Raw genomic sequence first — 25,133 nt, 5'->3', positions numbered from 1 at the left:
TTGAGTCATACAGAAAATTCCCACTAGCTATCTATTTTACATACATATATACATACATGTATATGTTTCCATGTTACTTCCTCCATTTGTCCCACCCTCTCCTTCCCCACTCTGTGTCCACAAGTCTCCTCTCTATATCTGTGTCTCCACTGCTGCCCTGCAAATAGTTTCATCAGTACCATCTTTCTAGATTCCACGTATATGCTTTAATATACGACATTTGTCTCTCTGTTTCTGACTTACTTCACTCTGTATAACAGGCTCTAGGTACATCCACTTGGACTGCAAGGAGATCAAACTAGTCAATCCTAAAGGAAATCAACCCTGAATATTCATTGGAAGGACTGATGCTGAGGCTGAAGCTCCAATACTTTCGCCACCTGATGTGAAGAACTGACTCATTGGAAAAGACCCTGACGCTGGAAAAGACTGAGGGCAGGAGGAGAAGGGGGTGACAGAGGATGAGATGGTTAGATGGCATCATCGACTCAATGGACATAAGTTTGAGCAAACTCTGGGAGATGGTGAAGGACAGGGAAACCTGGTGTGCTGCAGTCCATGGGGTCACAAGGAGTCAGACACGACTGAGCAACTGAACAACAACAAATTTTCCATTGTATGTACGTACCACAGCTTCTTTATCCATTCATCTATCAATGGACATCTAGGTTGCTTAGTTGTCCTAGCTATTATAGACAGTGCTGCAATGAATATTGGGGTACTTGTGTCTTTTTCAATTATGTTTTCCTCAGGTATATGCCCAATAGTGGGATTGTTGAGTCATATGGTAGTTTTATTCCTGTTTTTTTTTTTTAAGGAATTTCTTTAGTGTCCTCCATAGTGACTGTGCCAATTTACATTCCCATCAGCAATGCAAGAGTGTTCCCTTTCTCCACACCTTCTCCAGCATTTACTGTTTGTAGATTTTTTTGATGATGGCTATTCTAACCATGTGAGGTGATATCTCACCGTAGTTTTGATTTGCATTTCTCTAATAATGAGCGATGTTGTGCTTATTAGCTATTGGTATGTCTGCTTTGGAGAAATGTCTATTTAGGTCTTCTGCCCACTTTTTGATTGGGTTGTTTGTTTTTCTGGTTTTGAGTTGCATGAGCTGCTTGTGCATTTTGGAAATTAATTCGTTAATTGTTCCATTTGCTATTGTTTTCTCCCACTCTGAGGATTGTCTTTTCACCTTGTTTATAGTTTCCTTTGCTGTGCAAACGCTTTTAAGTTTAATTAGGTCCCACTTGTTTATTTTTGTTTTTGTTTCCATTACTCTGGGAGGTGGCTCACAGAGGATCTTGCTGAGATTTATGTCAGAGAGTGTTCTGCTTGTGTTTTCCTATAAGAGTTTTATAGTTTCTGGTTTTACATTTAGGTCTTTAATCCATTTGGAGTTTATCTTTGTGTGTGTTGTTAGGAAGTCTTGTAATTTCATTCTTTTACACGTACCTGTCTAGTTTTCCCAGCACCACTTATTGAAGAGACTGCTGCTGCTGCTGCTAAGTCGCTTCAGTCGTGTCTGACTCTGTGCGATCCCATAGACGGCAGCCCACCAGGCTCTGCCGTCCCTGGGATTCTCCAGGCAAGAATACTGGAGTGGGTTGCCATTTCCTTCTCCAGTGCATGAAAGGGAAAAGTGAAAGTGAAGTCGCTCAGTCGTGTCCGACTCTTAGCGACCCTATGGACTGCAGTCTACCGGGCTCCTCCGTCCATGGGATTTTCCAGACAAGAGTACTGGAGTGAGGTGCCATTGCCTTCTCCAATTGAAGAGACTACCTTTTCTCTATTGTATATTCTTGCTTCTTTTGTCAAAGATAAGGTGCCCATAGGTGTGTGTGAGTTTATCTCTGGGTTTTCTATCTTGTTCCATTGACGTATATTTCTGTTTTTGTGACTTGGGGTATATTTCTGTTTATATACTGTCTTGATGACTGTAGCTTGGTAGTATAGTCTAAAGTCAGGAAAAAGAACCAAAAGAGAATAATCTGAAAACCAAGTCAGTGCCAACAGTGGAACAGAAACCAGACAGGTATATTTTATCCTTGAGCTTTGGGGTTTCTCCTAGAACTGGTGGAGGATGGTGAGAACCAGCATGGGAGTTGGTGGGAAGGTGATGGCCACACATCAAGCATGCTATAGAAGAGATTCCTGCATGGGAGCAAAGAAGGACTGATGTACTTCTGCTTCATTCAGCTCTAAGAGTCAATCAGAACGTGTATGAAACACCATGGCATGACAGTGTGGAAGTTACTGAATGGGAAGCGGGGAGCCTCCCTCTGCCATTAACCCGTTCTGGGTCTCAGCTGTCTCCTGTGAAAAAGAAAAACACCTGCCCTGTTCAAAGTAGCAGGGGGCAACCAGATGATTGTTTGAGCATCCTTCCAGCTCAAAGATCCACTCATGTCAGTTAATAGAAGGGAGACTGCAGCCCATCATGCCTGCACACATGCTAAGTCACTTCAGTGGTGTCTGACTCTTTTCAACTCTATGGACTGCAGCCTGCCAGGCTCCTCCATCCATGGGATTTTCCAGGCAATAATACTGGAGTGGGTTGTCATTCCCTTCTCCAGGGGATCTTCCCAAGCCAGGGATCAAACCCGAGTCTCTTATGTCTCCTGCTTTGGCAGGCGCGTTCCTAACCACTAGCACCACTTGGGAAGCCGCAGCCCATCATAGAAGGGCATGTCTAACCCTAAGTGCTATTTGACAATGGAACAGTTATCTTATCAATGGAAGTATTTCTGCAGGAGCTGGGAGAATCCAATAGGGAAACACCAGTGGAGATGACTTCCAAGATCTCTTCTATGAGACTATGAGTCATGTATCTTTATGACTCTTGCCCTTTCTTCAGGCACTATTAGCCACTTACGGTCAAATGTGACCATCATATTACACCCAACTGTGAAGACTGGGACACAGCACAGAGCCAAGCCCAATGGCAAGACTCTCCAACTACCCAACTTGACAGTTCTTGCCATTTGCCTCTTGAGTGGAGAGGTGGTTTGTGTCTCAGGACCTGGGACTTCCATTCATAGAAGTTTAAACAGGATACAGTAAGTCCCCTACATATGAATGAGTTACATCCCAAGAGTGCATTTATAAGTCCAGTTTGTTCTGAAGTCCAACAAAGTTAACCTAGGAACCCAACTAACACAATCATCTCTGTAGTTCTGTCCTTTAATAGGTTAATAATACTTTTCACCCAAATAATACATAAAAAACAAACACAAAAACTAAAGAAAAAGTTTTTACTCTTACAGTACAGAACCTTGAAGAGTACAGTACTACAGTACAACAGCTGGCATCCAGGGGCTGGTGTCATGTAAACACGGGAGAAGAGTTACTGACTGGAGGAGGAAGACGAGGTGGGAGATGTTAGAGCTGAAGGATCATCAACAATAGGAGAAGGAGAAAAGAAAGAAAGTGAAGTCACTCAGTAGTGTCTGACTCTTTGCTTCTTTGTGACCCCATGGACTGCAGCCTACCAGGCTCCTCTGTCCATGGGATTTTCCAGGCAAGAATACCAGAGTGGGTTGCCATTTCCTTCTCCAGGAGATCTTCCTGACCCAGGGATTGAACCTGGGTCTCCTGCATTGCAGGCAGACGCTTTACTGTCTGAGCCACCAGGGAAATCTAAGGAGACTGAGGGCAAACTGCAATTTCACTCCTGCCTGATGCTGAGGGCACAGGTTCTGGTTCTTTGCTAGAACCAGATATAAACTTTGAAAGTTCAAAACTTGAAGGGTCCTATGTAGGGGGCTCACTGGAACACTCATCCTGGCAAAGATATCTCATGAGATGTGTCTTTGGAGGTAGGACTAGGTGACAGATGCAGAGCAAACGAGGACTGAATCAGGGGACACCTCCCAAGAGTGACAAGGGGCTCACTGCCTCTCTTGGTTTCTGGCAGAGCTGTCTCTTCTCTCATTAACTGCCCACCTGTCTTCCACTCTAGTGGTCATATTTATGGATCCACAGAACCCTAGCATTTCCCATCTGGAAGAATCCTTTGAGAATACATAATTCAGTGTTTCCCCAAATGTCAGTCTTTCACACACCACTTTCACAGTTTTTGCCATATCCATATGCCAACTGTTCTATTATTTACTCATAGCTTTATTTAAATCAGGATTTTTCAAAAACCTACATTTTTTATGTTAACAGCATAAATGGAAAACAACCAGCCTGACTTGCCACTCATTAAGATAACTATGATTAAGATTAAAATTAAACCATTAAAATTAAAAAGTGTTTTCCCGTGTACCTGTGTAAAATGATCCCAAGCACCTTATTGTGGTAGCTCCACACCATGCTTCTAAACAGGGATCTCCTGCAACCCTCTTTCTCAGCAGATGAAAACTAAGGCCCAGAGAGGTTGAGTGACTTGCTCAAGTTCTACCGATGGTGGGTGACCTGCATTTTTGACTCTCAACCAAAGACTCATGGTCCATTCTATTTCATTCCTCTTTATTTTTTACATCATTTAACAACTTTATTTTATTTTTTTGGCCATGTTGTGTGGCATGCGGGATCTTAGTTCCTTGCCCAGGGATCAAACCCTTGCCCCTTGCATTGGAAGTTCAGAGTCTTAACCACTGGAAAGTCAGGGGAGGCCCCCTCCATTCCTCTTTAGATGAAGCTGATGAGAGTTAAGGTTTTGTTTATTATCTGTATTAGTTTCCTAGGGTGGCAGTCTACCCATTTTGGTCTCATGGCTCTGGAGGCTGGGAGCCCAAAACCAAGATGCCAAGAGGACCAGGGTCCCTCCAAACCCTTCAGGGGGAAGATCCTTTCTTGCCCGTTTGCTCTTCTGGCCATCCCAGTTGTGGCAACACAACTCCATTCTCCACTTTGACTTTCCATGGAGCTCTCCCTGTGTGTTTCTGCGTCTTTCCATGGCCATCCGCTTATAAGGACACCAGGCATACTGGATTAAACACCCACTCAGCTCCAGTATGACCTCATACTGGATTGACATTACAACTGCAGTGACCCTATTTCCAAATAAAGTCACATCCTGGAGTGCTGGGGGTTAGAACCTCAACCCTAGCTGTATTTGTATTTTTGGGGGAATACAGTTTGTATATTGTCACCCTGCTTATTTAACTTATATGCAGAGTACATCACAAGAGACGCTGGGCTAGAGGAAGCACAAGCTGGAATCAAGATTGCCGGGAGAAATATCAATAACCTCAGACATGCAGATGACACCACACTTATGGCAGAAAGTGAAGAGGAACTAAAGAGCCTCTTGATGAAAGTGAAAGAGGAGAGTGAAAAAGTTGGCTTAAAGCTCAACATTCAACTAAGATCATGACATCCAGTCCCATCACTTCATGGCAGATAGATGGGCAAACAGTGGAAACAGTGGCTGACTTTATTTTTCTGGGCTCCCAAATCACTGCTGATGGTGATTGCAGCCATGAAATTAAAAGACGCTTACTCCTTGGAAGGAAAGTTATGACCAGCCTAGACAGCATATTAAAAAGCAGAGACATTACTTTGCCAACAAAGATCCGTCTAGTCAAGGCTATGGTTTTTCCAGTGGTCATGTATGGATGTGAGAGTTGGACGGTGAAGAAAGCTGAGCGCCGAAGAATTGATGCTTTTGAACTGTGGTGTTGGAGAAGACTCTTGAGAGTCCCTTGGACTGCAAGGAGATCCAACCAGTCCATCCTAAAGGAGATCAGTCTTAGGTGTTCATTGGAAGGACTGATGTTGAAGCTGAAACTCTAATACTTTGGCCACCTGATTCGAAGAGCTGACTCATTTGAAAAGACCCTGATGCTGGGAAAGATTGGGGGCAGGAGGAGAAGGGGACGACAGAGGATGAGATGGTTGGATGGCATCACTGACTCGATGGACATGGATTTGGGTGGACTCTGGAAGTTGGTGATGGACAGGGAGGCCTGGCGTGCTGCGGTTCATAGGGTCACAAAGAGTTGGACATGATTGAGTGACTGAACTGAACTGACAGTTTATATTGTATTTTGAGGGGAATACAATTTGACCTGTAATACCATCCCAGAGACCTGAATTTCAGAGGGACCATAGAAAGACCCTAGATACATCAAAAATAAAATGAAAGTAATGGAATTATATACACTGACAAAATAATAATTTGCATTGTACCATGTGGTGTGCAAACTCCATCTTATTTGATCCTGGCCATAGCTGTCTGGAGGAAACAGACATGGTATATCATCACAGTAATGGTCCTCAATGAATCATTTTTTCTATATCTATGTCTTTGTGCAGCCCCTTGACAATGATTCTGGGCTTGGCCTGGTGACTTGCTTTGGCCAATGGAATATTAGTAAATGTGATGCAAGCAAAGGCTTGAAAGGTGCTTATATACTGGGGGTTTGCTTTTTTGTTGCCTGGAACTCTTCTTCATAGGAAGAAGCTTGGACTAGCCTGCGGAGGATGAGACTTCATGGGGAGGAGAAGACTCTCCCCATGAGGCCCCTTAAGCCAACCCAAGTCCAGATTATGGGCCAGCTGAATGCAGCTGTGTGAGTGGCCCGGGGTGGGGGAGAGTCAGGGTCCAGCAGAAGAACTGCCAACTGAACCCAGCCCAGATGGCTGACTCACAGAATCATGAGCAAATAAAATGACTGTTTGAAGCCACTAAGTTTTTGGGTGGGTTGTTACTCAGCAACATGTAATTATCACAGCAGACACTGCTGCTGTTTTACAGATGAAGAAACTGACTCTCCAAGGATTTGACTGATGGCCAGAAAGGAAAAGTCCCATCCTTCTTTGACACAATAAGCTAGCAGTTGAACAAAAGGCTATGGGCATTTTTGATCTTGGCCGACCAATAATCCATGATAGAACTTGAGAAATTCTAGAAGAAAGGAGTAATGTATTTCAGGGGCTGACGTCTGGCCAAGTATAAAGAGATTTCAGAGATGAGGCCCTTTTTGACTGAAAAATCAAGTGTATATGTTAGAAGTGAAGGCTGCAAAAACATGGGAGAAAGGTGAACACAGACATGGCTATTACATCTGAAAATCCCAAATTTGAGGAACAGGGCAGCCTCCAAAACTTGAAAGAGGTAATTCTAGGACCGATAAAGGAAAGGGTTGCTTTTCATGATAGGCATTCAATTAATAGGACTCTGTACTTTTAATTATGCTATAGATTTAAAATATAGTTTGATTGTTTTATTAATATAGTCAATCACATGGTAGGATTCAGAAATGAATGGTATGCATTCAACCCACTCATATTCCTGCAAGAAAGAGAGAGGTTATTCAGTCAACATACACTGATGGAGCACTAGGCAGGCCAGATCCTGCCCTGATACTGCAGAGAGGATGGGGAGGAAAACAGAAACCCCTCCTGCCCTCCTTGAGCCCGCAGTTTCTTAGAGAAGGCAGAGATTAGAGAAATAACTGTTTGTTACAAAAACTGGAGTATAATTGCTTTACAATGTTGTGTTAATTTCTGCTGTACAATGAATGAATCAGCTGTAAGTATACATACATCTCTTCCCCCTTGTGCCTCCCTCCCACCCCTTCCCACCACCCCACCCCTCTAGGTCATGAAGAGCCCCGAGCTGGGCTCTCTGTGCTATACAGCAGCTTCCCGCTAGCTATTTTACACACGGTAGTGCATATATGTCAATCCCAATCTCTCAATTCATCCCACCCTCCCCGTCCCCTGTTGTATTCACATGCCTATTCTCTATGTCTGCATGTCTATTCCTGCCCTGGAAATAGGTTTCTCTGTACCACTTTTATAGATTCCACAGGTGTGTGTTTATATGATGTTCGATCAATGGGTAAAGAAGATGTGTTACATATATACAACAGAATATTACTCAGCCATAAAAAGGAATGAAACTGGGTCATTTGAAGAGATGTGGATGGACCTAGAGTCTGTCATACAAAATGAAGTAAGTCAGAAAGAGAAATAACTAAATGTTAACACAATTCTTTAGTCACTAGATAGCATGGTGTTTTAGAAGAGGAGCAGAGGGTCCTATGTGCGTGTTCGTGTGCTAAGTCGGTTCAGTACAGTTCAGCTCTTTGCAACCCCATAGACTGTAGCCCAGCAGACTCCTCTGTCTGTGGGATTCTCCAGGCAAGACATACTGGAGCGGGTTGCCATGCCCTCCTCCAGAGGATCTTCCCGACCCAGGGATCTTTAGGAATATAGTTAAAGGAGTCATTATCTAGGCTGGGGAGTCAAAAAGAGCTTCCCCAGGGGGTTAGATTTAGACTGACAATAGAAGGCCGAACAGCAATGAGATTGGCAAAGGGAGGGGATTTGTGGGTGCAAAGGGCAAAAGAGCTGACTGGAGGGATGGAGAGACGTCTAGCCTGGCTGTGATGGAGAGAACCGTAGAGGCGAGATGGGGCTGGAGGAAGTCCTTCTCTGCCCTGTTCTGCAACCGGCAGGCTGAACGATAGACCTGCGTCCTCCGGGCTTCATTGAGCGTTCATCATCCTGGCTTCCCACTGAGCGTTCTAGGTGACGGAGGGCTGTGGGGATCAGAGAACTTAGTGGAGACATGGCTTGGCCTTTCTTCTCCTGTTTGGGTGCTAAGGTTTGATGGTGACTGCGTCCTGTAACGACAGCTCCTGTCAGTGGCCCCACTTCCCCGGCCCCACTTTTACTGGCTCTGGAAACAGCCTTTGTTCATTCTGCCTTTTAAGGCTCACAGTCACCATGACTCCCTACAATTGCCACTCCCCGGCTCCTTCATCTCACTATGTGTTTCCTTTAACTTCTGTAAATAGTCTCTTTTTTGAAGCATTGTGAAGATAATCTGCTTTATTGTTGACTGGGAAAAACATAAGCACAGTCTTAAATGATTTATGCATACAGAGTTAAAGATTAAGGAATAGAACCTTGTTGGAGGGGCTTCCCCAGTGGCTCCGCAGTAAAGAATCTGCCTGCAATGCAAGAGACATGGGTTCAGTCCCTGAGTGGGGAAGATCCTCTGGAAGAGGAAATGTCAACCCACTCCATTATTCTTGCCTGGAAAATCCCCATGGACAGAGAAGCCTGGCAGGCTACAGTCCATGGGATCACAAAGAGTCATACGTGACTGAGCATGCATGTACCTTGTTGGAGGTACTTACTCGTTTTTCAAAATTTTTTTTAAAAATTAATTAATTTATTTTTGCCATGCACGGGCTTTTTCTAGTTGCAGAAAGCCAGGGCTTCTCTCTAGTTGTAGTGCGCAGGCTTCTCATTGCGATGGTTTGTCTTGTAGGCTTTAGAAGTGCTAGCTTCAGCTGTTGTGGCGCGTGGGCTTATCTGCCCTGAGGCTTATGGAATCTTCTCAGACCAGGGATTGAACCCATGTCCCCTGAATTGGCAGGAGGATTCTTAACCACTGGACCACCAAGGAAGTTGCTCACTCACTTTTATACTTTGCCTCAGACTGTTCCTCTCTGAAAAAATCCTCTTTAAAATCGTGGTGGCAAAAGGAGGCCCATGGGCTGAATTCAGCCTCTATAACTCCCATGTTTGGCCTGTATAGTTAAAAAAGTTCTTTTAAACTAATATTTAAAAGTTGTACTTAAGAAAAGGATCTGATTTCCAGCTTCTCTTTAAAAGTTATAAGATATGGTGGCCCTGGGTTTATATATTAATAATATATGGTGGCACAAGGCAGGAACTGGCTCTGACAGTCGTCTCCTAAAAGCAGAGTGTTTACTTTAAAAGTCAAGTGTTCTTCCATTCACCTTCTTCTCCATTTACCTTCTTCTCCATTCACAGAACGCCTGCACTTGAACTCCGGAGGAATTTAACTGAGTGCTTGCTGGTTTGAAAGAAGCTGGCCTTGGCTATTCATGTGATGGTCAGTGATGGCCTGAGATGTTAACTTTTAAAGTGAGACTGCAGGAAATAGAGTGATCACAACACCTGTGCCTCAGTTTCCCTGATCTGTAAAATGGGGCTGGCCATGGGCTGTTGTGAGAAGGATTGGGGATGGAGCATGCAAAGGGTTGGCTTGAACCGGGGGCCTGGGGGGCATGACTGTGGGGGTGCATCTCTCTCATGTCCACACACCTGCACCTTCCCCTCAAGCCCTGGGCCAGCCCCTCTTGGGGAGCACACGGGCCCTGCCCTGCTCTCCGCCACTTCCCTTTCCCACTCGTTTCTTCCCAGCTCATTGCCCTTCACCTTCCGTCTCAACCTCACTCTCACCAAAGGTGATGATGGTCCCTCTCAATGGTCTCTTTATTGAACTGTTTGTTTTTTTTTTTAATTCACTTAAAAATATTTTTCACAGCTGCTTTTTTTAAAAATTATTTTTTCAGTCTTTTGAAGATTCTTTTCTCATATAGGTCATTACAGAGTAATGAGTAGAGTTCCCTGTGCTGTAAGGTAGGTCTTTAACTATTTTATATATAGTAGTGTGTATATGTCAATCTCAGTCTCCCAGTTTATCCCTCCTTTGCCCACCCTGGTAGCCATAAGTTTGTTTTCTACATATGTGACTCTATTTCTGTTTTGTAAATAAGTTCATTTGTACTATTTTTTATTAAAAAAATTTTTTTTAGACTGCACCACGTCTTAGTTAAGGCATGTGGGATCTAGCTCCTCAACCAGGGATTGAGCCCTGGGGCCCCTGCATTGGGAGTGCAAAGTCTTAGCCACTGGACCACCAGGGAAGTGCCTACATCATTTTCCAGATTCCACATATAAGCGATATTACATGATATCTATCTTTCTCTGTGAACTGTCTTTAAAATTCCCAGTTGAGGGTGCCTTCTGTTTCCTGCCCAGGGACCTCAGTCAAGATCACACAAACGATTTAGGGCTTTACTCCAAGGGCAATGATAAGATGCTTATGAGACTTTAGCAGGGGAGAGACACAATAGTTGCTTTTTAAAATATCTTAGAATCTCTACTTCTAGAAATAACAATAAGATCTTACCAGATTGACGCTCCTATAAAAATTAACTAAGAATGTGGACAAGGTGCAATACAACAGCTATGTGAGGCTCGGGAGGGTAACAGAAGCAGACAATCTTCAAGGAAGTACACCCTCCAGGAAGGGAGTTTTACAAAAGGGAGTTCTCATTTTTGTGGCTTTTTTCTGGGGGCCAAATTCAGTGATGTGATGCCAGAGTTGGCAGGGTACTGGTGGAAAAAATTGTAATCTTTCTGGGTTGGGAAACCAGGAAACTGAAGCCAGAGAAATTGTGACTGCTGAAGAGAGTAAAGGAATCATGAAAGGGAAAAGTCAAAAAAAAAAAAAAAGAATCTCAAACTCTGACTACCCAGTATCTCTGAATAGTCCCCTGAATCATGCGTGTGCAGGGCAGACTCAAAGGGATTCATTTAGAGAAACATATTTGGACAAACACAGGAAATGCCACTTAAAAACAGAGTTTCTAGTTCTCATCAGAAAAAAAAAAACACCAAATCAAGATTTTCCACAGCTTAATGTTTGTAATGACCAAGATAAAACCCAAAGTTATCTGACGTACAAAGAGCCATGAACGTGGAACGCACTCTTAAGAGAAAAGGAAATCAACTGGAAATGACCCCAAGATGACCCAGATATTGGAACTATACACAAGGATTTTTAAATGGTTATTCCAACCATCCTCAAAGAATTAAAATAAAATATGCTCACGATAAATGAAAAGATAGGAAATTGAGCAGAGAAAGAGAAATGATGAAACAAGCACCTAAATGGAAAATTTAGAACTGAAAGATAAAAAGTCAGAATTGAATGGACTTAGTATCCAGTGGAAATGACAGAGAAAATAGTAAGCAAACTTGAAAATAGAGCAATAAAAATATCCAAGGTAAGGCATAGAGAGAAAAAAAAAGATTTGTCATAGTTGAATTATTGAACATCAACGATAAAGAGCAAATCTTGAAGGCAGCAAAAGAAAAGTGATATACACAAGGGAACAGCAATTCAATTCAGAGCTGATTTCCCATTAGAAACCACTGAAGCCAGAAGAGTAGAATTTCTTTGAAGTACAGAAAGAGAAAACTATCATCCCAGAATTCTATCTAGTGAAAATATCCTACAAAATCAGGGTTAAATAAATAAGTTTTCAGATGAAAAAGAATCTTGTTGCAGCAAACCTATGCTACGTGCCGTGCCACGCTAAGTCGCTACAGTTGTGTCCAACTCTGTGTAATCCTATGGACGCTAGCCTGCCAGGCTCCTCTGTCCATACGATTCTCCAAGCAAGAACACTGGAATGGGTTGCCATTTCCTTCTCCAACCTATACTACAAGAACTGCTAAAGAAAATCTCTCCATATATCAGCTACAACATAAAGGCTGTGGTGGGGGTGAGGGAATATGGATCAACAGAGTTATAAGTTTTTCATAATTTGTGTGATATGGTGCCATGCTTATTACAGTATTCTGTAAAAAATTAAGGATGTGAACTTCTTATTGCCAAATTCAGACTTAAATTGAAGAAAGTAGGGAAAACCACTAGACCATTCAGGTATGACCTAAATCAAATCCCTTATGATTTTACAGTGGAAGTGACAAATAGATTTAAGAGACTAGATCTGATAGACAGAGTGCCTGATGAACTATGGACGGAGGTTCGTGACATTGTACAGGAGGCAGGGATCAAGACCATCCCCATGGAAAAGAAATGCAAAAAAGTAAAATGGCTGTCTGAGGATGCCTTACAAATAGCTGGGAAAAGAAGAGAAGTGAAAAGCAAAGGAGAAAAGGAAAGATATTCCCATTTGAATGCAGAGTTCCAAAGAATAGCAAGGAGAGATAAGAAAGCCTTCCTCAGCAATCAATGCAAAGAAATAGAGGAAAACAACAGAATGGGAAAGACTAGAGATCTCTTCAAGAAAATTAGCTATACCAAGGGAACATTTCATGCAAAGATGGGCTTGATAAAGGACAGAAATAGTATGGACCTAACAGAAGCAGAAGATATTAAGAAGAGGTGGCAAGAATACACAAAACTGTACAAAAAAGATCTTCACAACCCAGATAATCACGATAGTGTGATCACTCACCTAGAGCCAGACATCCTGGAATGTGAAGTCAAGTGGGCCTTAGAAAGCATCACTACGAACAAAGCTAGTGGAGGTGATGGAATTCCAGTTGAGCTATTTCAAATCCTGAAAGATGATGCTGTGAAAGTGCTGCACTCAATATGCCAGCAAATTTGGAAAACTCAGCAGTGGCCACAGGACTGGAAAAGGTCAGTTTTCATTCCAGTCCCAAAGAAAGGCAATGCCAAAGAATGCTCAAACTACCGCACAATTGCACTCATCTCACACGCTAGTAAAGTAATGCTCAAAATTCTCCAAGCCAGGCTTCAGTAATACGTGAACCGTGAACTTCCAGATATTCAAGCTGGTTTTAGAAAAGGCAGAGGAACCACAGATCAAATTGCCAATATCCGCTGGATCATCGAAAAAGCAAGAGAGTTCCAGAAAAACATCTATTTCTGCTTTATTGACTATGCCAAAGCCTTTGACTGTGTGGATCACAATAAACTGTGGAAAATCCTGAAAGAGATGGGAATACCAGACCACCTGACCTGCCTTTTGAGAAACCTGTATGCAGGTCAGGAAGCAACAGTTAGAACTGGACATGGAACAACAGAATGGTTCCAAATAGGAAAAGGAGTACGTCAAGGCTGTATATTGTCACCCTGCTTATTTAACTTATATGCAGAGTACATCACGAGAAACACTGGGCTGGAAGAAGCACAAGCTGGAATCAAGACTGCCGGGAGAAATATCAATAACCTCAGATATGCAGATGACACCACCCTTATGTCAGAAAATGAAGAGGAACTAAAAAGCCTCTTGATGAAAGTGAAAATGGAGAGTGAAAAAGTTGGCTTAAAGCTCAACATTCAGAAAACTAAGATCATGGCATCTGGTCCCATCATTTCATGGGAAATAGATGAGGAAACAGTGGAAACAGTGTCAGACTTTATTTTTCTGGGCTCCAAAATCACTGCAGATGGTGACTGCAGCCATGAAATTAAAAGATGCTTACTCCTTGGAAGGAAAGTTATGACCAACCTAGACAGCATATTAAAAAGCAGAGACATTACTTTGCCAACAAAGTTCCGTCTAGTCAAGGCTATGGTTTTTCCAGTGGTCATGTATGGATGTGAGAGTTGGACGGTGAAGAAAGCTGAGCACCAAAGAATTGATGCTTTTGAACTGTGGTGTTGGAGAAGACTCTTGAGAGTCCCTTGGACTGCAAGGAGATCCAACCAGTCCATCCTAAAGGAGATCAGTCCTGAGTGTTCATTGGAAGGACTGATGTTGAAGCTGAAATTCCAATACTTTGGCCACCTCATGTGAAGAGTTGATTCATTGGAAAAGACCCTGATGCTAGGTAGGGTTAGGGGCAAGAGGAGAAGGGGACGACAGAGGATGAGATGGCTGGATGGCATCACCGACTCAATGGACATGAGTTTGGGTAAACTTGGGGAGTTGGTGATGGACAGGGAGGCCTGGCGTGCTGAGATTCATGGGGTCACAAAGAGTCAGACACGACTGAGGGACTGAACTGAACTGAACTGAACTGATTGTAATTTCTAGTGTGTGCTAAATTGCTTCAGTCATGTCCCACTGTTTGCTACCCCATCGATTGTAGCCCGCCAGGCTCCTCTGTCCATGGAATTTTCCAGGCAAGAATACTGAAATGGGTTGCTGTGTCCTTCCCTTCTCCAGAGGATCCTCCTGATTCAGGGATTGAGCTCAGGTCTCCTGCATTGGCCGTTTCTTTACCGCTAGCACCACCTGGGAGAGTAACCACTAAAAATAATGCAAAGAAGGAGAGCTAAAGAGCCAGGAGGAAAATTAAAATGTGAATCTTAAAAAAATGTTCAAACAATCAAAAAATGGAAAATGAAGAACAATAGGAGAACAAAAACAACAATAAAACAGGGAAAAAAAACCAATTTTCAATGGTAGCTTCAAACCCAACTATATCAATAATTACATTAAATACTAATAAATTAAAACTCTTCATTTAAAAGAGATTAGAAGAAAACAAAATCCAGCTCTATGCTGTCTACAAGAAACAGATTGTATTTTTGGCTGTGCTGCACAGTATGTGGGATCTTAGTTCTCTGATCAGGGATCCAGCCTGTGCCCCCTGCACTGGAAGTGCAGAATCCTAACTACTGGACTGCCAGGGAAATCCCCACATTTTAAACATGAGGACACAGATATGTCGAAAGTAAATGAATGAAAAAAAGAGACACTATGTGAATGGGAAGTGTAGGAAGTGGCTATATTAATATCAGGAAAAACAGAATTTAAGACAGAGTATTACTAGAGGCAAAGAGAAACATTTCATAGTGATAAAGTGGTCATTTCATTATGAAGACATTACTTGTAAATACGTGTAGACCTAATATTAAAGCTTCAAAATATATGAGGCATAATTGATGGAATTAAAGAGAGAACTAGACAATTTCAAATAGTGATTGTATCATTTCTTCCTCAGCAATTGATAAAACTAGACCAAAGACCAAACCAAAACAAAATCAAAATCTGCCAAACACTGAGGATTTGAAGAACAGTATCAACCACTTTGATTTAATTGATATTTATAGACTAGAACACCCAACAATGACAGAATACCTTTTTTTCAAGGGCACATGAAAAGTGTGTTTACCAGGACAGTTCGTCAGCTGGGCCATTAAAAACAAGTCTTAAATTTAAAAAGATTGACATTAGAGAGAATATATTCTCTATGGTGGAATTAAATTACAAATTAAGATGATAACCAGGAAAATTTCCATATATTTGGCAATTGAGTAACACACTTCTAAATAGTCTATCAGTCAAAGATGAAATCATAATGGAAATTGGAAGATATTTTGAATTAAGTGATAACGAAAATAAACCACATCAAAATTTGTGGGATTGGCTAAAGCGGTGATAATTCTAGGACTGAGACAGGGACTATCTGAAATGAACCTGGAACACCTTGTGCCAGAGAGTAACTTTTAACTCCAAAGAGCAAATTATGGAAAGGGGTTGGGGAGGATGAGGAGTAATTTTACAGTGGAGAACCTTGACAAACAGTGCTGACATGTACCTTTGTTTAATATGATGTGATGAGACTAGCACTTTTTAGTCTTCCTCCTTTTGGAGGTTTACTCCAGGAATGCAAGACTGGCTTAACATTTGAAAATTAATCAGTTTTTCTCAACAAATTAATAGAATAAAAGAGGAAAACAATATGATCATTTCAATAGCTGCAGCAAAACATTTGTCAAAATGAGGCACTCATGAAACACTCAACAAACTAAGAAAAGAAGGGAGCTTCCTCAATCTGGTTAGGGGCTTTTTCTAAAAACCTGTATTTTACTTTAAGGTGAAAGGCCCCATGACTTCTGCCTTGGATTAGCAACAAGGCAAAGATGTCTGTCCTCACCACATCTGTTCAACATTGTGCCAGATGTCGTAAATAAAAGGAATGCAAATAAAATAAGGGATAAGATGCATAAATACTGGAAAGGAAGAAGTAAAACCATCTTTTTTGTACATAACATGATTGTGTTTGAGGAAAATCCTAAAGATTCTTCAAAAGAGCTACTAGAACTAATAAATAAATTTAGTAAGATTTTAGGATATAAGATCAATATACAGAAATTAAACTTATTAATAGATACTAGTAATGAACACTTAGAAAACACATTTTTTAAAAATCTCCTTTTTCAGTAGCATAAAAATACTTGGGTATAGATTTAACAAAAGATATGCAAGATCTGTACACTGAAAACTAGAAAACATTGCAAAGCAAAGTGAAGTGAAGTGAAAGTTGCTCAGTCGTGTCCAACTCTTTGTGACTCTTGTCTGACTCTTGGCCAATTCTCCAGGCCAGAATACTGGAGTAAGTAGCCTTTCCCTTCTCCAAGGGATCTTCCCAACCCAGGGATGGAACCCAGGTCTCCCACATTGCAGGCAGATTCTTTACCAGCTGAGCCACAAGGGAAGCCCAAGAATACTGGAGTGGTAGCTTATCCCTTCTCCAGGGGATCTTCCCGACCCAGGAATCGAACCGGGGTCTCCTACATTGCAGGCGGATTCTTTACCAACTGAGCTATCAGGGAAGCCCAGGAAGACTTAATTAAATGGATTCCATGTTAATGGTTTGGAAAAGTCAGTATGAATAAGATGGCAGTTCTCTCCAAACTGACCTATGAATTCAATGCAATCCTGATAAAATTCCCAGCAGGCATTTTTGAAGAAACTGACAAGCTGATGCTAAAATTTGTATGAAAAGACAAAATACAGAGAATAGCCAAATTAATTTCAAAAAAGAAGGACAAAGTTGGATCACTTATGTTACCTGATTTTAAAACTTACCATAATTTATGATGATCCAGACACATCAATGGAGGACTTCCCTGGTGGTCCAGTGGCTAAGACACTATGTAGAGCTTCCAGTGCAGGGGACCCAGGTTTGATTTCTGGTCAGGGAACTAGATCCCGCACGACCCAACTAAGACCTGGCAAGACACATCAGTGGAACAGACTAGAGAGTAAGAAGAAGAGCCACACTTAGACAGTCAGTTGTTTTAAAAATTGACTTTCTTTTCTTTTTTTTTTTGTAGAATTTATGTTTTAGAGAAGTTTTATGTTCACAGCAAAATTGAACAGACAGTAAAAGGAGTCCCCATATACTTTCTACTCTTACTCCTACAAGCTCACAGCCTAATCTACTATCAACAGCTCCTACCAGAGCGGTACATGTGTCATTACAGTTGATGAATCTATGCTCACTGGTCACTATCTCTCAATGTCCATAGTTTACATTGGGTTCCAGTTTTGGTATGGTACATTCTATGGGTTTTGACAAATGTGTGACAGGTATCCAACATTATAGTATCATATAGAATGTTTTACAGTCCTAAGAATCATCAATTGATTTTTGACAAAAGTGCCAAGAAAATTCACTTGGAAAAAAATCGACTTTTCAACATATGGTGCTGGGACCATTGAATCACTGTATGAAAAAAAATTAAACCTTGTTCCTTACCTTAAACCATGTAGAAAAATTAACTCAAGATGAATTAAAGATCTAAATGTGAGAACCAAAGTTAAAAGAAAATATCAAATTAGCATCTCTCTTACATTAAGCAAATTAGTTGCAAAGATACAGAGGGTACAAATCAGTTGATAAAATCAGCTTCAGCAAAATTAAAGACTTTCTGCCTTTCAAAAAGATACAGTTAAAACAAAAAGCAGGTCTCTGACTGAAAAAAAAAAATTTACATAGCATACTTATGACATAGGATTTGTATTGAGAATATACAGAGAACTCAGTAATAAGTAACAACTCAGTAACAAGAAAAGTGGTAAGTAAAAAAAAAAAAAAAAAGTGAGAATTCCCTGGCAGTTCAAAGGTTAGGACTCTGCACTTTCACTGATAAGAGTCTGGTTTCAATCCCTGGTCAGGGAACTAAGATCAGCAAGTTGGGCAGTATTGCCAAAAGAAAAAAAGGCAAACAATTTGAATAGATACTTTTCAAAAGAAGATATAAAGATGACCAGTAAACATGTGTAAAAATGCCAGTATCACTAGTTATAAGATAATTGCATATTAACCCTCCAATGAAATATTATTGCATATCCACTAAAACAAGTTGAGTAAAAAGACTGATAAAGCCAAGTGTTGATGAGGATGTGAAACAACCAGAACTCTTCCATGTTCCTAGAGGGAATGCAAGATTATACAGTCACTTTAGAAACGTTTGCTCCTTGGAAGAAAAGCTTTGACCAACCTAGACAGCCTACAAAGGTCCGTCTAGTCAAAGCTATGGTTTTTTTCCAGTAGTCATATATGGATGTGAGAGTTAGACTATAAAGAAAGCTGAGTGCTGAAGAATTGATGCTTTTGAACTGTGGTGTTGGAGAAGACTTGAGAGTTCCCTTGGACTGCAAGGAGATCCAACCAGTCCATCCTAAAGGAAACCAGTCCTGAATATTCATTGGAAGGACTGATGCTGAAGGTGAAGCTCCAATACTTTGGCCACCTGATGTGAAGAGCTGACTCACTGGAAAAGACCCTGGTGCTGGGAAAGATCAAAGGCAGGAGGAGAAGGGGGTGACAGAGGATGAGATGGTTGGATGGCATCACTGACTCGATGGACATGAGTTTGAGCAAACTCCGGGAGTTGGTGATGGACAGGGAGGCCTGGCATGCTGCCATCTATGGGGTCACAAAGAGTCAGACACGACTGAGTGACTAAACTGAACTTTAGAAACAGTTTGGCAGTGTCTTACAAAATTAAACATATACTCAGTGCGTGCATGCATGCTCAGTCGTGTCCAGCTTTTTGGATCCTACGGACTGTAGCCCACCAGGCTTCTCTGTCCATGGGACTTTTCAGGCAAGAATACCGAAGTCGGTTGCCATTTCCTTTTCCAGGGGATCTTCCCAACCCAGGGATTGAGCCCACTTCTCCTGCATCGGCAGGCAGATTCTTTACCACTGAGCCACCTGAGAAGCCCATAGAAGATCTGCCCGACGTGGGGCTCGAACCCGTGACCCTGAGATTAAGAGTCTTATGCTCTACTGACTGAGCTAGCCGGGCATCAAGAGTCCGTGACCTAGCGACCCCACTCCTAGATATTTACCTGAGAGAAATGAAGGCATACATCCACACAAAGACCTGTCCATGAATGTCCCTAGAAGCTTTATTCAAAATAGCTAAAACTGGGAAAAACTCAAATGTCAATCTACTACAGAGTAGATAAACAGATTGTGGAATATCCATCTAACACTCGGCAATAAAAAGGAATGAAATATTAACGTGGGCAGCATGAATGAACCTCAAAAATGCCTTGTTAAGTGAAAAAAGTTAAAACAAAAGATTACATGCTGCCTGATTCCATCCACATGGAATTTAAGAAAAGGAGAAATTATAGTGATGGAAAACTGATCCGTGGCTGCCTGGGGCAAGGGTTGTGGAAAGGATCAACACAATGGTTGCTTGGTGAAGTTTTTATGGTGATGGAAACACGTGTATCTTGAGTATGGTCATGTTTACAGGAATCTATGCAATCACTAAAATTTTATCAAATTTTGCACTTAAAATGGGTGAGTTTTATTGTACCAAACCATATCTAGCTGCCCTTGTGGCTCAGATGGTAAAGAATCTGCCTGCAATGTGGGAGACCTGGCTTTGATCCCTGGGTAGGGAAGATCCATCCCCTGGAGGAGGGCATGACAACCCACTCCAGCATTCTTGCCTGGAGAATCCCATGAACGGAGGAACCTGGTGGGCTACAGTCCATGGGGTCACAAAAGAGTCTGACAAGACTGAGCAACTAACACTTTTGCTTTTTCCATACCTGGCAGTGGTGAGCTGAACAGCTGGGAAGGGAACAGGAGGCCAGGAGGCCAGAGGGAGGCTAAGGTCCCCCCCTTTCCAATTGCTTTGCAGCTAGAGGGTCTGACACAGCAGAGTTGGGGGACCTGGTTCTTTTCCAACTCATTGTAACACAGACAATCAAATCACTACAGCTGCTCTGTCACCATCTCTGTGCAGGGCTGGCTCCCAAGGACGTTACTGGGTTAACAGAGATCTTGTCTACAGAGCATCCTGCTTCCATGGAGACCAATATCCACTGAGCCCAAGGAGGTAACGGCTCACCCGAGGCAACTTGCTTTCTCCAGACCTCTGTGCTCCTATCGGCGAAGGGAAAGCCTGAACCCCACGGCTCTGAGATCCCTTTGAGTCCTACCAGCTTGTGATTTTAAGTCCAATGCAGCTGGGATTTGAGCTTTTATTTCCTGACTTCCTATGTGTGCTTCTCAGCAGGAAAGTCCTCCTGCTTAAAGCACATGATTGCATCTCAGCCTTCAAGGACCATCTGACATTCTCTTCATGCTCCGAGAAGCCCCTGCTGACTCTCCTCCGTCCCACCGCCCTGGCCTGCAGCTGTGGTTAGAGCTGGTACTGAATCATTCAGCACTCACGGAGGGTGTAGTGCAGGCCACTTGGACTGTTATTTCATATAGCATAGTGGTCATTTTTCAGCTGGTTCACAAAAGATTCTCCCCTTCCCCATCCTCTCTGCCCCAACACACAGACATAGACACACAGAAACAGATATATACACAGACACACACACACACACAGACACACATATGCACACAGACACACACACAGACACAGACATATACACACACATATACACACAGACACATATACACACACGGACACACACATATACACAGAGACACAGACACACACACATACATACACACAGGCACACAGACACATACAAACACAGACACATACACACACATACATACACACACAGAGACACATACACACACACATACACGGAAACACACACCACTGTGAGGTTGTTTTAACAATTATTCTATTTAATCCAGTATATCCAAAATACTATTGTTTTATTTTATTTATTGGAGTATACTTGCGTTACAATGTTAGTTTCTGCTGGACAATGAAGTGAATCAGCTCTAAACATAACTATATCCCTCCCTCTTGCGCCTCCCCTCACTCCCCCCCACTCCCCGCCCTCCAGGTCATCACAGAGCCCAGAGCTGAGCTCCCTGTGCTATAGAGAAGCTTCCCGCTAGCTGTCTGTCTCACACATGGCAGTGTAGACATGTCACAGCTAATCTCCCAAATCGTCCCACCCTCCCCTTCCCTCCCCCGTGTCCGGATGAGCCGCTCTGAGTTTCAAGCATTAGGTACATACCCAGAGCAGTCTTGTGGAAAATCTGGTGCTCTTACTCTTCTTCTGAAACTTGCTTTTAATTCTGCTTGATTCTCTGCCTTCTTGTCCCAGGACTGGCTGCTTCTGTGCAGAGATCAGGCAGGTAACCTCCGGTGTGTTCTCAGAAATCATTAGGAAACGGAGATCTATCTGGCTGCCCAACTCCCCACAGTGTTCTTTCTGCTCCTCCTTTTGTAGGGTGGGCAGTATGTATACTCAGAAGTCTTCCCACCAAACCCTTGGTGCTTGGCTGAAGCTTGGCTGAAGAGGGGGGCGGGAGCTCAATGTGAGAGGGCTTTTCCCCACGTTCTCCCAAAGACGAGCATTGGCCCAATGGCACAATTTATTTCACCCTTTCAGCCATAGACCAGTTTCTGTTTGGTCTTAAGCACATGGAGCCCAGACACATGTAGATCAAGGCTGATGTTCAGGGTTTTATAGAAAGAGAACCATTCACCACGTGTTGAGATGTGTGGTCTTGGAAGACAGCTAGCCGCCCTGGGTCAACTAAGCCCAAGAGCTACAACTACGGAGTCCAAGCACTGCAACGTCAAGTCCTGGATCTGCCACCTACTAGCTGTGTGACCTTGGTCTAATGACCGCACCTCTCTGTGCCCCAGTTTCTGTATCTTTAAAATAAGTCCTGTGGGAGAAACAGAGACAATGACACACAAACAGTGCTTGGCACAGGGGCTGGCATGGACTTAATTACTCCACAAATGGTGTTTGTTATGCTCTTCCTGTCCCAAATGCAGAGTGCAAAGCAAAATGGCTCCCCTTTCCCAACGGGGAGGCGAAGCTGGGTGTGGCCTGGAGGTTGGCCCTCTGATTCCCGTCCCAGGGAGCTCTCTAGGGCCCTTCTGGGGAGCAAAGAGTTGGCTGCGGCTGGAGTCTGTGGTGTTCTTTCTGGGCGGGAACCCAGGCTTCAAAGGCCGAGCCCTTTCTTTTGAAGGAGGGTATTTGCAGCTCATTAGCTCTGTGGCTGAGACCACCAACCAAATGAAATAAGGGTTCTTGTTCAGCCTCGGCCAGATCCTCAGAGACCTCTGCAGCCTTTCTGGAGAAGGTTAAGTTTGCTTCCCTCCTACTTCCAGACTAACACGGCGAGGAAAGGCTGCCTGGAGAACACAGCTGTGTGGGTGTGCAGTGAGCAGCGGCTCTCGATGCTGAAGAGAGAGCTCCCAACACTGCAGAGTGAGCCGTTTAATTAGCCCATCCCCGGGACATGACTATCTGGACATCCTGGGGAAAAAAAATGCCATTTGACGATAATGCTGGTGTCATAACATCGCCCCCTGAAGAACCCTTGGGTGACATGCTCATCCAAGTCCAGATAAAGGACTTCCATGGTGGTCCAGTGATTTAGGAACTCACCTTCCAAGGCAGGGGACACAGGTTTGACCCCTGGTAAGAGAGCTAAGATCCCACTTGCCCTGGGGCAACTAAGTCCACGTGCCTCAACTATAAAGCCTGAGTATTGCAAGGAAGATCCCTCAAGGGGCAACTAAGACCCAATGCAGCCAAAAGTTAAATAAAAGTCCAGACAAATGTTCTCCTGCTGTACTAACCATGCACCAAACGATGATGCTGTTTTGATTTGAACTCTAGAAGTGAAAGGATGCTACTTCTTCTTGTGTCCGGCTCTGGTAGAGACTATAAGCTGTGCCTGCAGAGAACCCCACAACCACAGGGCTCCCAGAACCCCAGCCCAGGATCCTGTGTCCAGGCTGGAACATGTCCAGGTTCATCTCATTGTAATGCATACACTGAGCTGTGTCTCTCCAGACACAGCTGGTGGGGGTTGGGGGGGTGGCTGGCAGGGGCTATTTCAGAAATGCCCTCACTCACCGCTGCTGGCATTTCACAGCCCTTCTCCAGTCCGGAAGTGAGGACAAGCAGCCTCTTAACTTGGCTTCCGGGACTGGGTTCTAGGCTGACCTCCGTGGGCAAGGAGGACGCAGCTGCCCCCAGAGTCTATGTCGGGCGCATGAAAGAGCACAATGCTCCCTTCAAGGCCTTTGCTTGGGTGGATGCTGCCTGCGGTCATTTTAAAGCCTTTAATTCCGCGGTTAGGGATGATTGAAAAGCAAATATCTCTAGGCTGACCTAACTAGGGTTTGAAATTCACATGTAAGTCTAAAGAATTGAGCTCAGAGAACTTTCCTACGGGTGTGTTTTGCTGGGCAGGCAAGAGAGGGTGTGGATGCCGGGTTTTACAAACCTTAGAGGGATGGGGCTGCCAAAGAGTGGAACTGGTACCCAGTGAACAGTTCCGCCCAAAGCCTTGCCTTAGGGTCATGGATTAACAGGCCCGTGTGCACCAGAGTGGCTCTGCTTTGCTGAAGTCACTGGAGGGTAGAAGTGGGTGGATGGGTGGAGTCTGGGTGATGCCACGTGATGGGAGCTTGACTGGATTCCTGCTGGATTCCTGCTGGCTTCCTGCCCTCAACGAGCTTATGTTCTAACGAACTCTGAAGGACAGATTTTTTTCTCTTCTCTGTTCATGTAAGATGCCTAGAAGTCCCCAAGGATGCTGACCCTCCACTTCATGGAATCCCAGGTGACTTACGGGGAAGGGGAAGTCCTGAGAGAGGGAAGCGAAGAGCCCCGTTTACTCCGGCACTTGTTAGTGTGGAAGAAGTGGGGTTGGGATGGAATTTGAGATATCAGAAGCTGGGGGTGAAGAGTGGGGAAGGAGGAGGAAGGAAAAGGAAGTCTGGAATGCTCTCCTCTCTTTCTTTACATTTTACCTGGAAACAAGTGCCTGGGGAAAAGAGAAGGAAGGGGAGGGAGGCAAGGGCAGAGCCATTTTGAGACCATCTAAGAAAGCGGACCTCCCTCCGGGGACTTCCCTGGTGGTCCAGTGGTTAAGAATCTGCCTCGCAATGCCGGGGATACGGGTTTGATCCCTGGTGGGGGAACTAAGATGCTGCGGTGCAACTAAGCCTCCGTGCCACAGCCACTGAGCCCATGTGCCACGACTAGGGGGTGTGTGCGCCACAGTGAAAGAACACACTTGACACGGCCGAGATCCTGCACGCTGCTAAGACCCAGCACAGCCGAATGAGTGAAGAACCTACCAACATACATAAAATATTAAAATGAATGGACAAGATAAATAGAATGGACCTCTTATCCCTGCAACCGGGATCTAAGATATTTTCCAGGAACGTCCCTCCTCGGGCAGCTGTGCAACGTGTTGCCCTGGTATCCTGGGTCTTCTTCTGAGACTGAGAATATTTTCTGAGGCTTTTGCTCTTCCTGCTGAGGCTTCCCAGCCAGCCAGCAAGGAGGGAAGGGCTCTCTGCTCTCTGCGCTCTCCTCTCCCCTCTGCATACCACGCCCCCTCCTCTCCCCCTCCTGCATCACCCCCCTCTTCTCTCCGGGGTGGGCGAGCCTGGCCTCCCGCACTCCAGG

The 25,133-nt window shown here is 43.6% G+C and overlaps 1 non-coding gene across 1 annotated transcript; it reads right to left on the bottom strand.

Moving 5' to 3' along the window:
* Positions 1-19,482: 19,482 nt before the first annotated feature.
* Positions 19,483-19,555, bottom strand: TRNAK-CUU (transfer RNA lysine (anticodon CUU)). Its single transcript has one exon. It is a non-coding gene; the product is annotated as a tRNA-Lys (tRNA).
* Between the last annotated feature and the right edge of the window lie 5,578 nt (positions 19,556-25,133).

The sequence above is a fragment of the Giraffa tippelskirchi genome, chromosome 8 (genome assembly GCF_054371585.1).
Source record: "Giraffa tippelskirchi isolate mGirTip1 chromosome 8, T2T-mGirTip1v1.2.pri, whole genome shotgun sequence".
NCBI classification, from domain to species: Eukaryota; Metazoa; Chordata; class Mammalia; order Artiodactyla; family Giraffidae; genus Giraffa; species Giraffa tippelskirchi.
The sequence above is the reverse complement of the archived record's forward strand: the minus strand, read 5'-3'. Positions and strand labels throughout refer to the sequence as shown.